Source organism: Neolamprologus brichardi, chromosome 18 (genome assembly GCF_056152115.1).
Source record: "Neolamprologus brichardi isolate AB-2024 chromosome 18, ASM5615211v1, whole genome shotgun sequence".
NCBI lineage: Eukaryota > Metazoa > Chordata > Actinopteri > Cichliformes > Cichlidae > Neolamprologus > Neolamprologus brichardi.
In genome coordinates, this window is record NC_142121.1 from 2,080,898 (window position 1) to 2,096,362 (window position 15,465).

Here is a 15,465-nt window from a genome sequence, read left to right on the forward strand (position 1 = left end):
GTGGGCTACTGGAACAAGAAGGCATCAGTGGGCAAGAGACGAAAACAGGGCGTTGTTGGAATGCTACTACGCAAGTAACCTTGGCGGAAGGGGCTACATTAATAGGATGAGGGACCTATGGATTCTTCGATACCCAACATCCACAATGAAACAACTAGTAGCTCAGTGTTCCAATATTCGAAAGAAGAGACTGCTTTCACAGCTAGAGATTGACGAGGTACAACATGAATGCTACGGCAAGGAGGAGTCAGGACAGTGAGATGCTTGGCTACAAGTTGAACAGCCACAAGGGGCAGTACCCTCCATGGAGAAGGAGGCTAGAGGGCAAGATCAAAGTAACACGGAGGGCTACTTTAGCCAACTAACGGAAAGGGTCTCCAGTATGAAGAGTTGGACAGCACCAGGGCCCGACATGGTTCACGCCTACTGGCTAAAGAAGCTGACTGCACACACGAGCGTCTGGCAGCACAAATGAACCAGCTGCTAGTTAACGAGGGACACCCGGAATGGCTAACCGAAGGTCGGACGGTAGGCTAAGATGAACAGGAACATGGGTCAATACATGAGCGGGACACAGAAAGGAATTGGCAAGAATACCAGCTACTGGTAGACAGCTACTGGTAGACAGAACAGTCAGCCGAGACTGCAAGACCAGACTGACCAACCTGTGCACTGCCTGGATTGATTACAAGAAGGCCTATGACTCAATGCCCTACAGCTGGATACTGGAATGCCTAGAATTGTACAAGATCATTGGGACCCTAAGAGCCTTCATCAGGAACTCAATGGGGATGTGGCGTATAACACTAGAGGCAAACTCCAAGCCCATAGCACAAGTCACCATCAAGTGCTCTGTCCCCACTGCTATTCTGCATAGGCCTGAACCCATCAGTGAGATCATTAACAAGACTGGCTACGGATACCGACTACGGAACGGAGCAGTTGTCAGCCACCTCCTGTACATGGATGACATCAAGCTGTATGCCAAGAGTGAACAAGACATCGATTCACTGATCCACACCACAAGGATATACAGCAATGACATTGGAATGTCGTTCGGGCTGGAGAAGTGTAGTCGGATGGTAACAAAGAGAGGGAAGGTAGTCAGAACTGAGGGGATTGAACTACCAGAAGGCAACATTGCAGACATAGAGGACAGTTACAAGTACCTGGGGATCCCGCAGGCGAATGGGAACCATGAAGAGGCCGCTAGGAAAGCTGCAACCACCAAGTACCTGCAGAGGGTCAGGCAAGTCCTGAGGAGTCAGTTGAACGGTAAGAACAAGATCCGGGCCATCAACACGTACGCCCTGCCCGTGATCAGGTACCCTGCTGGGGTAATAGGCTGGCCAAAGGAGGCGATAGAAGCCACTGACATAAAGACAAGAAAGCTCCTTACCATGCATGGAGGGTTTCACCCCAAGTCCAGAACCCTGAGGCTGTACGCTAAGCAGAAGGAAGGGGGCCGGGGACTGGTGAGTGTCAGCACCACAGTCCAGGATGAGACAACGAACGTCCAAGAATACATCACGAAGATGGCCCCAACTGACAGCGTGCTCAGTGAATACCTCAGGCAGCAGAAACCCAAGAAAGAGGAGGGAGACAAGGAACCATCATGGAAGGACAGGCCCCTGCACGGTATGTACCACCGGCAGATAGAGGAGGTGGCTGATATCCAGAAATCCTACCAGTGGCTGGACAAAGCTGGACTGAAAGATAGCACAGAGGCACTAATCATGGCAGCACAAGAACAAGCTCTGAGTACAATATCCATAGAGGCTGGGGTCTATCACACCAGGCAAGACCCCAGGTGCAGGCTGTGTAAAGATGCCCCAGAGACAATCCAGCACATAACAGCAGGGTCAAGATGCTAGCAGGCAAGGCATACATGGAACGCCATAACCAAGTGGCCAGCATAGTGTACAGGAACATCTGTGCCGAGTATAACCTGGAAGTCCCGAGGTCAAAATAGGAGATGCCCCCAAGGGTGGTGGAGAATGACCGAGCTAAGATCCTGTGGGATTTCCAGATACAGCCGGACAAAATAGTGGTGGCTAACCAACCGGACATAGTGGTGGTAGACAAACAGAAGAAGATGGCCGTAGTGATCGATGTAGCGGTTCCGAATGACAGTAATATCAGGAAGAAGGAACACGAGAAGCTGGAGAAATAACAAGGGCTCAGAGAAGAGCTCGAGAGGATGTGGAGGGTGAAGGTAACGGTGGTCCCCGTGGTCATCGGCGCACTAGGTGCGGTGACTCCCAAGCTAGGCGAGTGGCTCCAGCAGATCCCGGGAATAACATCGGAGATCTCTGTCCAGAAGAGCGCAGTCCTGGGAACAGCTAAGATACTGCGCAGGACCCTCAAGCTCCCAGGCCTCTGGTAGAGGACCCGAGCTTGAAGGATAAACCGCCCGCAGGGGCGTGCTGGGTGTTTATATATGTCATATGTCCAACTTTACTGCATTAAAATCATGTTTACAGCCTGTTATAAAAAAAAGTTTGGTCCCTGTGGATAGAGTCTCCCTTCAAAACAAATGCAGGGTAATTATTCTGCATCATGTATCTGATACTGGAGTTAGGGGCGTGGCTACTTTTACTGGCAGAAAGGCTGGAGTGATGGGAACCTGTTTGGGCTCATGTCTGCTGCTTCAGCTTATGGTCTTTATGGTCTACAGTGACCCCTTGTGGACATTGTTAAATACTGCTGTGTTGAGTAAATGATGTGTTGTGATTGTTTCTTACTTATCTTTGACTCTACTAATTAAAGAATTGCCTGTTTCTGTTTCCAGAAAACCATACCGTATCTTCTACAACTGTAAGTTCACGTATGGCTGCACTGCATTTGGATTAAGCCTGGCAAGCTCTGATGTAACCAATTCTTCTGTGGAACTTAAATAAAGACAATTAACTGAACTCCTGGACTGCTGCCGTCATCAGCAGAAGACTTAGGCCAGACTTGTATACCCAGCACTCCCAGTATATATATATATATATATATATATATATATATATATATATATATATATATATATATATATATATATATTCTACAGTCGACTGGCTTTAAAAAATGAAATTTTGTGATGCATCAAGAATTTTTACATGTAAATTCTTACCAGGGACGAGCGCGTCACTGCGACAGTCGTACAGCATCCCGACGCTGAAAGGCCGACCGAGCGCTGCCACCTCCATCGCACCGCCTGATGTACCATCCATCCTTCAGTCTAACCTGGAAATCATAGAAAAAGTTTGAGGATGTTTTTCTGGTTCTTCTGCTGTCCAGCTGTTTGTTTTTATACCATTACAATGACTGACAACATCTGGAATAGTTCACCTGGCACTTCCTGGGTGAGACAGCGACAGTGTAGTAGGTTGTAAAATGCTGCACATTCAGTTTTACGGAAACAAACTGTTTCTGTTTATAACTGTCAATAACACCTCTTATACACTCCTTTGGTGGCGCTGTCACTTGGTGTTCGCTCGCTCGCTCTGTGGTATAATATCGCTTCCTGTTCCTGCTCAAACACAGTGGTGTTTCTGAGTAGCTTATTTGCTTAGCAGTTTAATTAACAACTTTTAAATACATACTTTTTTCACAGTATAATCTTCACGTGCTTCATCCGAAGCACACTTTCTGTGTACTCACTACCTAATTTATAGTATTCACTCACTGTCTCTGTACTGTTTCGCTAGCTTAGCTCGTAGCTGACCCGTTAGCACCATGGCTACTTCACCTGTCCCTCCTGCACTTTCTTGCTCATTGTGTCAGATGTTTAGTTACTCCTCGGCCTCCTTTAGCAGTAATGATATCTGTAACAAATGTAGCATATTTGCAGCTCTGGAGGCCAGGATTACTGAACTGGAGACTCGGCTTTGCACCCTTCTCTCACCCTCAGCTAGCCAGGCCCCTGTAGCTGGTGCAGCCGAAGATAGCGTAGGCCCCGCTAGCTGATCCCCGGCAGATCCCAAGCAGCTGGGGAAAGACGGCTGGGTAACGGTGAGGAGGAAGCGTAGTCCTAAACAGAAGCCCCAGGTACACCACCAACCCGTTCATTTGTCTAACCGTTTTTCCCCACTCGGTGACACACCCGCTGGGGCTCAAACTCTGGTAATTGGTGATTCTGTTCTCAGACATGTGAAGCTAGAGACACCGGCAACCATAGTCAATTGTCTTCCAGGGGCCAGAGCAGGCAACATTGAAGGAAATTTAAAACTGCTGGCTAAGGGTAAACGTAAATTTAGTAAAATCATAATTCACGTCGGCAGTAATGACACCCGGTTACGCCAATCGGAGGTCACTAAAATCAATATTGAATCGGTGTGCAACTTTGCCAAAACAATGTCGGACTCTGTAGTTTTCTCTGGTCCCCTCCCCAATCAGACCAGGAGTGACATGTTTAGCCGCATGTTCTCCTTAAATTGCTGGCTGTCTGAGTGGTGTCCCAGAAACGATGTGGGCTTCATAGATAATTGGCAAACCTTCTGGAGGAAACCTGGTCTTGTTAGGAGAGATGGCATCCATCCCACTTTGGATGGAGCAGCTCTCATTTCTAGAAATATCGACAAATTTATTAAACCCCTCAAAATATGACTATCCAGAGTTGGGACCACGAAGCAGAGTTGCAGTCTTACACGCCTCTCTGCAGCTTCTCTCCTCCTGCTACCCCTCCAAAAACCCATCTCCATAGAGACTGTGTCTGCTCCCAAACAGACAAAAAACAAACTAAAAACCAGCAACAAACAACTTAAACATTTACAAAGAAAGAATAATACAGTATCCACATCTGAACCAAAGAGTAAAACAGTGAAATGTGGATTATTAAATATTAGGTCTCTCTCCTCCAAGTCTCTGTTAGTACATGACTTAATAATTGATCAACAAATTGATTTACTCTGCCTTACAGAAACCTGGTTGCAGCAGGATGATTATGTTAGTTTAAATGAATCAACACCCCCGAGTCATTCTAACTACCAGAAATCTCGAAGCACAGGTCGAGGGGGCGGTGTGGCAGCAATTTTTCACACCAATCTATTAATTAATGAAAGACCCAGACAGACTTTTAATTCATTTGAAAGCCTGATGCTTAGCCTCGTCCACCCCAGCTGTGAAACTCAGAAACCAGTCTTACTTGTTATCATCTATCGTCCACCTGGGCCTTACACAGAGTTTCTGTCTGATTTCTCAGACTTTATATCTGATTTAGTTCTGAGCTCAGATAAAATAATTATTGTGGGTGATTTTAACATCCATGTTGATGCTAAAAATGACAGCCTCAACATGGCATTTAATCTGTTGTTAGACTCAATTGGTTTCTCTCAAAATGTAAAAGAACCCACCCACCACTTTAATCACACTCTAGATCTTGTTTTAACATATGGCATAGAAACTGAACATTTAACAGTGTTTCCTGAAAACCCTCTCCTGTCTGATCATTTCTTGATAACATTTACATTTACAATAATTGATCACGCAGCAGTGGAGAGTGGACTTTATCAAAGTAGATGTCTTTCTGAAAGCGCTGTAACTAAGTTTAAGAATATAATCCAGCCACTGTTATCATCGTCAATGCCCTGTACCAACACAGAGCAGAGCAGCTATCTGAACGCTACCCCAACAGAGGTCGATTATCTTGTTAATAATTTCACCTCCTCACTACGTACGACTCTGGATACTGTAGCTCCAGTGAAAACTAAGGTCTCTAATCAGAAGTACCTGACCCCGTGGTATAATTCTCAAACACGTACCCTAAAGCAGATGACTCGTAATCTGGAGAGGAAATGGCGTGTCACAAATTTAGAGGATCATCATTTAGCCTGGAGAAATAGTTTGTTGCTTTATAAGAAAGCCCTCCGCAAAGCCAGAACAGCTTACTACTCATCACTGATTGAAGAAAATAAGAACAACCCCAGGTTTCTCTTCAGCACTGTAGCCAGGCTGACAAAAAGTCAGAGCTCTTTTGAGCCAACCATCCCTTTAACGTTAACTAGTGATGACTTCATGAACTTCTTCACATACAAAATTTTTATCATTAGAGAAAAAATTACCAATAATCATCCCACAGATGTAATATTATCTACAGCTACTCTTAGTACCATTGATGTTAAGTTAGACTCCTTTTCTCCAATCGATCTTTCTGAGTTAACTTCAATAATTACTTCCTCCAAACCATCAACGTGTCTTTTAGACCCCATTCCTACAAAACTTCTCAAAGAAGTCCTGCCATTGATTAATTCTTCGATCTTATATATGATCAACCTATCTCTAATTATCGGCTATGTACCACAGGCCTTCAAGGTGGCTGCAGTTAAACCTTTACTCAAAAAGCCATCTCTAGACCCAGCAGTCTTAGCTAATTATAGGCCAATCTCCAACCTTCCTTTCATATCAAAAATCCTTGAAAGAGTAGTTGTCAAACAGCTAACAGATCATCTGCAGAGGAATGGTTTATTTGAAGAGTTTCAGTCAGGTTTCAGAGCTCATCACAGCACAGAAACAGCTTTAGTGAAGGGTACAAATGATCTTCTTATGGCCTCTGACAGTGGACTCATCTCTGTGCTTTTCCTTCTTGACCTTAGTGCAGCATTCGATACTGTTGACCATAATATCCTATTAGAGCGATTAGAACATGCTGTAGGTATTACAGGTATTGCACTGCAGTGGTTTGTATCATATCTATCTAATAGACTCCAATTTGTGCATGTAAATGGAGAGTCCTCTTCACACACTGAGGTTAATTATGGAGTTCCACAGGGTTCAGTGCTAGGACCAATTCTGTTTACATTATACATGCTTCCCCTAGGCAGCATCATTAGAAGACATAGCATACATTTTCACTGCTATGCAGATGACACCCAGCTCTATCTGTCCATGAAGCCAGATAACACACACCAATTAGTTAAACTGCAGGAATGTCTTAAAGACATAAAGACTTGGATGGCCACTAACTTTCTGCTTCTTAACTCAGATAAAACTGAGGTCATTGTACTCGGCGCTGAAAAGCTTAGAAATATGGTATCTAACCAGATTCTTACTCTGGATGGCATTACCTTGGCCTCCAGTAACACTGTGAGGAACCTTGGAGTCATTTTTGACCAGGATATGTCCTTCAACGCACATATTAAACAAATATGTAAGACTGCGTTCTTCCATTTGCGCAACATCTCTAAAATTAGAAATATCCTGTCTCAGAGTGACGCTGAAAAACTAGTTCATGCATTTATTACTTCCAGGCTGGACAACTGCAATTCATTATTATCAGGATGTCCAAAAAACTCACTGAAAAGCCTTCAGTTAATCCAAAATGCTGCAGCAAGAGTACTGACAGGGACTAGAAAGAGAGAGCATATTTCTCCTGTTTTGGCTTCCCTTCATTGGCTTCCTGTTAAATCCAGAATTGAATTCAAAATCCTGCTCCTCACATAAAAGGTCTTAAATAATCAGGCCCCATCTTATCTTAATGACCTTGTGGTACCATATTTCCCTATTAGAGCACTTCGCTCTCGCTCTGCAGGCCTACTTGTTGTTCCTAGAGTATTTAAAAGTAGAATGGGAGGGAGAGCCTTCAGTTTTCAGGCCCCTCTTCTGTGGAACCAGCTTCCAGTTTGGATTCGGGAGACAGACACTATCTCTACTTTTAAGATTAGGCTTAAAACTTTCCTTTTTGCTAAAGCATATAGTTAGGGCTGGACCAGGTGACCCTGAATCCTCCCTTAGTTATGCTGCAAAAGATGTAGGCTGCCGGGGGATTCCCATGATGCATTGAGTTTTTCCTTTCCAGTCACCTTTGTCACTCACTATGTGTTAATAGACCTCTCTGTATTGAATCATATCTGTTATTAATCTCTGTCTCTCTTCCACAGCATGTCTTTTATCCTGTCTTCCTTCTCTCACCCCAACCAATCACAGCAGATGGCCCCGCCCCTCCCTGAGCCTGGTTCTGCTGGAGGTTTCTTCCTGTTAAAAGGGAGTTTTTCCTTCCCACTGTCGCCAAAGTGCTTGCTCATTGGGGGTCATATAATGGTTGGGCTTTTCTCTGTATCTATGAAGCGCCTTGAGGCGACATTTGTTGTGATTTGGCGCTATATAAATAAAATTGAATTGAATTGAATTGAATTACATTTACATACTAAGGTAAAACCTTCTTACATCAGTAGATGGTGATCCTGCACAGCTGTGGATCCACTGGAAAGCAAACAGCTGCAGGTTCAGGCATTAAAACTCTTTGATTAATTAAACTAAATTAATTGTATAATTAATTATAAGTAAATAAATTTATATACAAAACCAAAAAAAGTAGGACCTTCCACATGTTAGAGAACAACACTAACCACTATGGACACACAGGAATCTGTGAGAAAAAAACATCAAAGTTATTCATGTTGCTGTGTTTGTATTTAAGGACTGTTGATTAAACGTTATGTGTGTTATAAAATATTGTTGAATTAATTCTTAAACATATTTTAGTTCTTACTGAGTTTTAGCTGCTTTAGAAAATTAATTCTTATAAGATTTCCACCTTTTAGCTTTCGGATTCTCTCAGCCTTTGACGTAATTATTAAAAATTATTTCAAAGTAACACTGTCAGGTTACAGGTGGTGCCCATGTGTACTGTTGTTTGTAACCTAAGGAGCTTGGAAAGAAAAGCATCTGGACTTCTTTAAGTTGCTTGAAGACGTTTCATCTCTAACCTGAGAAGCTTCTTCAGTTCTAGGGTCAAATGGTGGGGAGTCCCAGATTTAAACCCAGTGGGAGTTTCCCCCCAAAGAGGGACAAAGGACCCCCTGATGATCCTCTACCTAATCACATGAGCCAAGGTGTGAAACTGGGTATGGGTCCCAATCAGACAGGGTTTCGGGTGAGTTCATTGTGAAACCTGGCTCCACCTTATCATGTGATTTCCTGAGGTCAGATGGCCCAGGATGTGAGTGGGCGTTAAGGCGTCTTGGAAGGATCTCAAAACTGGATTATAGATGGCAGACAGTTGGTGTCGTAAACCACCTCCTCTGTTCAAAGATGGTCGCTCACAGTGGACATAGATGGCTTCTTTCACTCCTCTTTCAAACCATCTGTCCTCTCTGTCCAAAATGTGAACATTGGCATCCTCGAAAGAGTGACCTTTGACCTTTAGATGCAGATGGACTGCTGAGTCTTGTCCTGTGGAGGTCGCTCTTCTGTGTTGTGCCATGCGCTTTTGAAGTGGCTGTTTGGTCTCTCCAATGTAGAGGTCTGGGCATTCCTCGCTGCACTGTACAGCATCGGTCCCCAACCTTTTTTGCGTCACGGACCAGTTTAATGTCAGACAATATTTTCACGGACCGGCAGGTGTCACGGATAAATACAACAAAATAAAATGATATGACCAAGACAAAAACTGTGGTATTTTGTAAATATAATATTACACGCGAATTCACTGTGTAATTGTGTAACTTTATTAGCAGCATCCTCCTGATAAAGGTATCGCACATAAACAAGTAGTATTGCCTTATTGTCCACATCTGTAGACTCATCAACCTGCAAAGCGTACCATGGTGATGTATTAATTTTCTCCAACAACTCTGTCTCAATGTGCTATTTCATCAATGCGACGAGTAACAGTGCTAGCCGACAGAGGCACCTGTGCTATCCTTTCAGCCGCCACCTTCCCAAAAAGTTCACAGCAAATGTCTTTAGTGGCAGGAAGGATCAATTCTTCACCAATAGTGAATGACTTTTTAGCCTTAGCAATACGGTTAGCCACCAAGTATGATGCTCTCAGTGCACCTGTATTTGTTGTTGTGGAGGCCCTCAGTAATTGCTTCTGTCCCTGTTGTTCCCGCTTTTTTCTTTCAAAATACTCCAAAGGCTTGTTTTTTTAATGTTGGGTGCTTGGTCTCCAAGTGACGAAGCAGTTTTGAAGGCTTCATTGCCTTATTGGAGAGCTGGTCGCCGCATATTATGCAGAGCGGGCTTGGTGCGTGGGAATCGCTTGTCGCGATAAATCCATATTTCAAGTAGGTATTTTGGTATTGTCTGTTAAATGCAGCTTTCTTTTTCTTAGAGGTTGTCACACACTCTTCTTCTGTCTCCTCACTGGGCCTTTTTCCCTTTGCAAAGAAACCCTCCAAAGACATCTGTTTTTTACTCATTTTGCTAGCTTGTAGGTTTAATATTAGCTACTAATGTATCTTGACATGCGTCAAGAGTCAGTCATAGACGGACGTAAATGAGAGAATTCAGTCTTTTTCAGAATAAAACACTGTTCAGAGTCAGATAATAAATAAAATGAAATTAATGTAAGTTATTTATTTTTTCTGTGCGGTATGAGCCTCAACTCTCGCGTCCCGGTACCGGTCCGGGGCCCGGGGGTTGGGGACCGCTGCTGTACAGCATACACCACATTGTTAAGTTTGTGTTTAGGAGTTTTGTCTTTGGGATGAACAGTTTCTGTCTGAGTGTGTTGCTGGGTACACTGGTATATCACGTTTGGAGAAGACGCTCCTAAGTTTTTCTGATAAACCTTGTTTCTGCCTTGTTGCCGAACTATTACCACCTTACTACCGGGCTGCATTTCCATATTATTACCTGCAGTTTTTGGGCCCTTATTATACAATTACATAAATCTCAGTGTTATATTACTCAACTATAACTATGTTTGCTACCATGATTTTTTTTTTATATAGTTGTGAGTGGTAATAACATATAAATTGAAGAACAGAGTGAGATGCAAATTTTGTAGTCCATCTTCTGTCACTGTACACTCTTAGAATGGATTCGTTAAAATTGACACCTCATGTGTTAAATTTTAACACATGTGCTGCATCAGATTAGGGACAACACATGATGTGTCAGTTTTAACACAATTAATGTGTCTGCTCCTTTAACACATCTTCTGTGTTAAAAAAATGTAAACACAAGGATGTGTTATTTTGACACACAGATGTGTTAAAATGTGTACATTTCAATTTTTTTTAAAAAAGTAGAAAAAAGATGGGTATATATTATACATTTATTGAATTCCATTTTTTATCTGGCATATTATAAATCATTACAAACTGAATGAACAACAGCTGTCAGAATCTTTTCAATTAAAATGTTTTAAATTCAATTTTAGCCAAAGCTATATCACAATTTTTACTTGACAAAAATCAAACAAAATTCATATCTGACTAGCTTTCTATCTCTCTAGATCATTAAAATGTCAAAAAAATGAAAAAAGGGCAATCATATATATATATATATATATATATATATATATATATATATATATATACATACAGTGGGGCAAAAAAGTATTTAGTCAGCCACCGATTGTGCAAGTTCCCCCACTTAAAATGATGACAGAGGTCAGTAATTTGCACCAGAGGTACACTTCAACTGTGAGAGACAGAATGTGAAAAAAAAATCCATGAATTCACATGGTAGGATTTGTAAAGAATTTATTCGTAAATCAGGGTGGAAAATAAGTATTTGGTCACCTCAAACAAGGAAAATCCCTGGCTCTCACAGACCTGTAACGTCTTCTGTAAGAAGCTTTTCTGTCCCCCACTCGTTACCTGTATGAATGGCACCTGTTTGACCTCATCATCTGTATAAAAGACACCTGTCCACAGCCTCAACCAGTCAGACTCCAAACTCCGCCATGGCCAAGACCAAAGAGCTTTCGAAGGACACCAGGAAAAGAATTGTAGACCTGCACCAGACTGGGAAGAGTGAATCTACAATAGGCAAGCAGCTTGGTGTGAAAAAATCAACTGTGGGAGCAATCATCAGAAAATGGAAGACATACAAGACCACTGATAATCTCCCTCGATCTGGGGCTCCACGCAAGATCTCATCCCGTGGGGTCAAAATGATCATGAGAACGGTGAGCAAAGATCCCAGAACCACACGGGGGGACCTGGTGAATGACCTGCAGAGAGCTGGGACCAAAGTAACAAAGGTCACCATCAGTAACACACTACAACGGCAGGGAATCAAATCCCGCAGTGCCAGACGTGTTCCGCTGCTGAAGCCAGTGCATGTCCAGGCCCGTCTGAAGTTTGCCAGAGAGAACATGGATGATACAGCAGAGGATTGGGAGAATGTCATGTGGTCAGATGAAACCAAAGTAGAACTTTTTGGTATAAACTCAACTCGTCGTGTTTGGAGGAAGAAGAATACTGAGTTGCATCCCAAGAACACCATACCTACTGTGAAGCATGGGGGTGGAAACATCATGCTATGGGGCTGTTTTTCTGCCAAGGGGACAGGACGACTGATCCGTGTTAAGGACAGAATGAATGGGGCCAAGTATCGTGAGATTTTGAGCCAAAACCTCCTTCCATCAGTGAGAACTTTGAAGATGAAACGAGGCTGGGTCTTCCAACATGACAATGATCCAAAACACACCGCCCGGGCAACAAAGGAGTGGCTCCGTAAGAAGCATTTGAAAGTCCTGGAGTGGCCTAGCCAGTCTCCAGACCTCAACCCCATAGAAAATCTGTGGCGGGAGTTGAAAGTCCGTGTTGCTCGGCGACAGCCCCAAAACATCACTGCTCTTGAGAAGATCTGCATGGAGGAATGGGCCAAAATACCAGCTACTGTGTGTGCAAACCTAGTAAAGACCTATAGTAAACGTTTGACCTCTGTTATTGCCAACAAAGGTTATGTTACAAAGTATTGAGTTGTATTTTTGTTATTGACCAAATACTTATTTTCCACCCTGATTTACGAATAAGTTCTTTACAAATCCTACCATGTGAATTCATGGATTTTTTTTTCACATTCTGTCTCTCACAGTTGAAGTGTACCTCTGGTGCAAATTACTGACCTCTGTCATCATTTTAAGTGGGGGAACTTGCACAATCGGTGGCTGACTAAATACTTTTTTGCCCCACTGTATATATATATATATATATATATATATATATATATATATAGTTGCCCTTTTCTCAATTTTTCCAATATATATATATATATCTAATGTTCTGATATAATCCAGACAATACATGAATTAAATTTTTTAAAGGTAACAATTGTCATCTTCAACAAATTGTCAACATTTAACAAATGCGAACAGAAAAACATACATTTTGGCGAATATAGCATCCAGGTTATACAATTCTGTACCTTGGGTTTAAATACGAAAATCAAAAATTTCAGCCAATCAGTTCATATTGTCTGACCTTTCCACTGCACAGGCATAAAAATGGTCAGTCCTGATAAGCAGTGTATTTGACAAAGATGCCAAATGAGGTTTCTCACCTCTGTGAACAGAGACTCTCTATATTTTGGACAGGTGAACATTTTACTTGCATCCTTTAATCTGTGCAATCAGCTCTAGCACTTTGGTTTTCCTTTGGGTGGACAGGGGCAGTTCATAGACAAACTCAAAGAAGGTGAAGACGGAGCCAAGTGGTGCTGGATAGGACAAGTTACATACCCAGTACAGTTTGAAAAGCTTATCCACAGCACACGTCAGGCCATCATTCAGAGAAATGGTTACTCTGTCATTCTTAGCAACAATGATGTACTGCCTGGTTGCCCTCTTTAGATCACCGATACATATCAGCTGGGGTTGGTGTGTTGTGGATGATGCTTCAGGATCACTGCAAAGCGATGCAATACTTGTTCCAGGCTTGGAGATGGGGAAGATAAAGATAGATTTTTAGAGAAGTATTCAGTGAGGTGTTGACAAATGCTTTCCTCAGGTAAATACCATGAGAACTGTACTGAATACATAGCAGTGCAAAATCAACCAAGTGCGTTATAGCTGATTTAAGGCTGCAACGACTGGCACCAACTGGTGGGAGTAGGTGTGTTAACACACGGCGGGGCGGGGGGGGGTTCTTGTTTCCAGGGCAGCTACTGATTTGAGCTTCGGAATGATACTGGCTTCCCATTTTTGCAAAAATAGGTCCACCTTTCCTCCTTTAAGATTGCCAAACTCCAAGTCCAGCTTATGGAAAGAAAAAAGGTGTTTAAGTTTAAAATGAAGCATTAAATACATTAAATCAAAAGTACATTCTGTCCATTTGGTAGCTGTATGGCTAAAATCAAACTTTACAGTATCACATTTCTGTTACCCATTCCACATCAAGCTTACCTACACAGTGAAACATAACAATTTACTTGGAGTGGTATTTGAATACAAGTCCATTATTCCTTAATTTTAGCTATGATTTGGGTCCCATCAGACCCTGAGAAAAAATTAGGACTTTTTAGCTGATGTTCAACTTTCTAGCAGACAATTTCTTATTTTGTCTGTCTGCGGTTTGTCCTGTAGAGCTTTTTTGCTGAAAATTGTGCTGCTGAAAGCAGAGTTTCATACAGATTTAGGTGATTTTTTGTAGGGTTTTCACTTCCACGAGCAGCACTTTCTGCATTGTCATTTGATGTCCCTACTATTAGATAGTCATTTGGTGGTACGACTAAGATTTTGGACCATGTGAAAAGTGATGCTCATTGTAATCAGTGCCCAGTGAGTAATGATCCAACTCTGAAGTTATAAAACTTTCAAAATATTCACTAGGAGCTCATAAACATACCTCCAAATGTATCGACTCCTGTTACATACTTTGTATGCAAAACACAACTGAGTGGAGAAGGAGTACATAAACCATTACCAAGGAACCAAGCAACTTACCAGACTTGGCATGTCCAACAACCGTGGGTACTCTCCGAATATTCCAGGCTCTGAGACTGGTGTATGTTTCCTCCATGCCTGACATGATAATTGGAAGGTTCTCAGCTGAGGGCCGCAATAACTTGGGTGACCCACTCATCTGTGCTGCTGGTATTCCCATCCTCTCGCCTGAGCTTCTTGTCTTCACCACAGTCATCTGTTACTTTTCGCTTCTTATAACGTCTCTGCCCCTGGTCGAGATTCCGTCTAAGGTTGCGCAGTTTAGTCTCTAGGAATCCACAATGAGAGACTGGATCATAATAATGCTCCTTAGTTAGAAAGGACAGAGGTATATGGGTAACAGCTGAGCAATTTTAAGTGAGAAAAAAAGCTCTAATAAATAATTAGATAAAGGTTAAACGATACACAGTAAGTGGGAACAAGTGCAATTTACAGTATGTAGTGGAATTTACATTATTAAAATGCTAAATTTACTTACAAATCCTTCCCCCTCTCCTGCCACTCAGGGATGGAAAAGTGGTGATGATGCTTTTTGCTACAGTTAGCTTCTCTGCACTAAGAGGGTAACTGGAAAACAAAGGTAAACTTTTTTACTTCCGTGCACTTCAACATTTTTAAAGGAAAACATTCATTGCAAAATTTTAACAAAGTACAGTAAAGTGCTATACTTACTAACCACAACTCTCCACCTAATCCCCAATGCAAGTCTTCACAAGGAGCTTCCTCGATGGCACCAACAGGTTTCATACTCCTTAAGAATCTGTGGGGCTTTCCTGAGTGACTTCAGGGGTTGACTTTGTTCTTCTGTGGTAATGGTAGACTGTGTAAAGGCAACACCAGACACTTTACCTCTCTGCAAT

General features: G+C 42.4%; 1 protein-coding gene and 1 long non-coding RNA gene across 2 annotated transcripts in view; both read right to left on the minus strand.

Moving 5' to 3' along the window:
* The window catches only part of LOC148097257 (uncharacterized), a 31,630-nt gene that overhangs the window by 4,376 nt on the left and 11,789 nt on the right, over window positions 1–15,465 (minus strand). The window lies entirely within an intron of this gene.
* On the minus strand, window positions 13,806–15,166 carry LOC148097258 (uncharacterized). The gene is made up of 3 exons (XR_015716824.1): window positions 15,084–15,166; window positions 14,606–14,873; window positions 13,806–13,918 (listed from the first exon to the last, which is right to left on the minus strand). It is a non-coding gene; the product is annotated as an uncharacterized LOC148097258 (long non-coding RNA).